Here is a 2,998-nt window from a genome sequence, read left to right as displayed (position 1 = left end):
GGTAAAAACAACAAGATCAATATAAAACCCCGGGTTGCCTCCCGAGCAGCGCTAAGTTTCGAGTCTTCAGCCAGACTGTGCCACCACCATTTATGGTGGCTCAAAGAATCGGTTCCTATCACCTCCCCCACTGTAGCTTGTCATTAGGCAAAATGCATCCGTCTCATTTTGACTCGGTGGGTAATCAAATACACTCTTGCTCGCACCCATATATGTTTCTTCACGGTCCGGTGGGTTTTTTTCTCATTCGTGGTAACACATTTTTCATACAGTCACTAGACTCATCACCCTTCCTCTCAATGGACTCATAGCTAATCCCTCTAGTTTGAACATCAAAATACAACCTACGGTTCTTTTCGGTCATGGTAATAATCTCGTCTCTACAATTAATTTGAGCATTTGCTGCGTATAGAAACGGTCGACCTAAAATTACCCTTTGTTGTGATGTCATATTGGTAGAAGCATAGTCCAAAACTAGGAAATCCACCGGGTATTCAAATTCTCCCAACTGAATCTTAACATTCCTAACCATTCCCCGTGGACGCCTCCAACTTCCATCCGCTAAGCTCACCATGGTGTCTATACCTTCGAGTGGACCAAAGTCGTACATATCGTATAAATCGCTTGGTAGCACACTCACACTTGCCCTGTAGTCCAATAATGCGTGAAGGATTTTTAATTTTCCCACACGGATAGGCACGATTGGCGCTTCACACTCTTTATCATTCTCGACTTTGTCATTTTTTTTTCAAACCTGCATTCACTTGATACGAAGAAGTTAGCAATGTTTCATTAAATTTAGTATTTGGAGCGGTGCTTACCACATTGATGTTAATGCTTTTTATATTCTTGGGATTTGGCACCGTATCACTCGGTAGCTGGCCTTTTGCTTTCTCTAACGTCGCCACGTCACTTGCAAGTTGACCCATTTGAGTGGTCAACGATTGGATGCTTTTGTCACGAACCTCGTCCTTTTGCATCCGAACCTCATCACGTTGGTTCATTCGTTGCATTTCACTTTGCATCGCCTTCAACATCTCCATCATCTCATTTCCACCCAAAAGCTTTGGCCCGTTTGATATTGCCTTTGAAATCCTTGGTTTCCTTGGAAATTCGGGTTAGCTTGATTTGAAGGGTTCCCATACCGAAAATTTGGGTGGTTCCTCAACCCGGGGTGGTAAGTGTTAGAATTCATGTTGTTGTAATTTCTACCACCCCTTCCTTGACCTTGACCTTGAACAGCATGAACTTCTTCATATTGCCCTTCCACCAACCCTTGGCAATTTTCAGCCGCATGACCTATTTCATTACACAAAGCACAAACATCATAAATTTGGTTAGTAGTTTGAACATTACCATCATCTATGGCGTGCACTTGAGGTCGGGCAATGGCCGGTCGCGCTCTCCTCGATACTTGAGCCTTTCTTTTTGAAGTGATTGCCATATTCTCTAAAAACTCCCAATCGTCGTTCTCATAGTTTGTGCCAAAATCCCACCGGTAATGGACATCAAATCGCGAGCATCTTCGGCACTCAACCCCTCGTGAAAAGCATTCATTAACTCCCACAATTCGATTCCATGGTGAGGGCAATTCTTTATCATCATATTGAATCGTTCAAACGCTTCATGGAACATCTCACCATGTTGTTGTTGGAAGCTCCTCAACCCCTTTCTAGCATCATTGGTCTTTTGGGCGGTATAAAATTCATCTAAGAAAGTTTGTTGCATTTCCCCCCAAGTGTAAATAGATGCCGAAGGCAAAGTGTAGAACCACTTCTTTGCCTTATCCTCCAAAGAAAACTGAAATAAGACCAACTTGACTTCATCGGCCGAAAAACCTTGACTCCCAAAAGTGTTGCAAATTGAGTCATAGGCCTCTAAATGGAAATACGGCTCCTCCGTTGCTAACCCTTTGTACTTCGGTAAACTTTGCAACGAGTTTGTTCTTACTTCAAAAGTTCTCCCTTGGTTGTTGTGAGGAATGACCACCGGTGAAGGATTGTGAGTGATCACCGGTCTAATATGCGCTTCAATTCCCCTTACATTTTCCCTAAGATGCCTCCTTGGCACACCAAATCGACCCCGTGGACGAACTTGACCCATTGGTCTTTGCATAGGCCCTTGTGGTGCAATTGGTTGTTGTGGCACCGGTGGGTGTTGAATTGGCCTTTGGAATGGCGGTTGCACATGTTGTGGTCGAACTTGTTGCAAGGGAACCGGAAGTTGCAATTGCGGCCCTCGTGGCCTTGGCCTAATATGTTAAGGTATGAGTTGTTGTTGTTGTACCCCACCAACATTTGGAATCACTTGTGCTTGGCCTTGCATATAACCGTACTCCCCTTGCTCTCCATCACCCCCATAATCGTACCCGTCTTCATCAAAACCTTCAAACTCCTCATAACCTTCATCATACCCATCTCCTTGAATTCCCGACGATTGCCCAAATGGAAGAGTCGAGTATTGGAAACCCGATTGATTTGATGGTCGAAATGGTGTAGCATGGACAATGGATGGAATTGGTGCTATGGTATGGCTTGAATATGATGGACCCGCACCCGGAAAGAAATGGGATAAAGGTGGTATAGTAGTGGAAGGGTTAAATGTGACGGTTGGTTCTTCTTGTGTAGTAATGGGCTGTGTGGTGTTGGTTGGTGTGACATTTTGAAGTATGGTGGGTTCGGTAGTATTTGGTGGAATGGTGGTATTTGGTGAGGGTTGAGTGGATGTTGGTATAAATGATGAGGTGGAATCACCCGTAGTAGGTGGAATTTGAGAATCAGCCATTATGTTTCTCGGTGTGATGGGTGAAGTGGGTGAACCAATGATTTTGTTTTCTCGCTCTAAAACTCGGTTTTGTCTTAGCGTTCTTTCAATTTCCGGATCAAACGATAGCGGTGATGACCTGTGAGAGCCTCTAGTATGCATACACCTAAAGTACCTGCACACTAAACACAACCAACGTAAACCCGAAAATAACAAACAAAACTATTAAACTAAC

General features: G+C 44.0%; 1 non-coding gene across 1 annotated transcript; it reads left to right on the top strand.

The window, feature by feature from the left end:
• Window positions 1-1,573: 1,573 nt before the first annotated feature.
• On the top strand, window positions 1,574-1,679 carry LOC118490893. The gene has a single exon (XR_004890118.1). It is a non-coding gene; the product is annotated as a small nucleolar RNA R71 (small nucleolar RNA).
• Window positions 1,680-2,998: the final 1,319 nt, after the last annotated feature.

Source organism: Helianthus annuus, chromosome 3 (assembly GCF_002127325.2).
Source record: "Helianthus annuus cultivar XRQ/B chromosome 3, HanXRQr2.0-SUNRISE, whole genome shotgun sequence".
NCBI classification, from domain to species: Eukaryota; Viridiplantae; Streptophyta; class Magnoliopsida; order Asterales; family Asteraceae; genus Helianthus; species Helianthus annuus.
The sequence above is the reverse complement of the archived record's forward strand: the minus strand, read 5'-3'. Positions and strand labels throughout refer to the sequence as shown.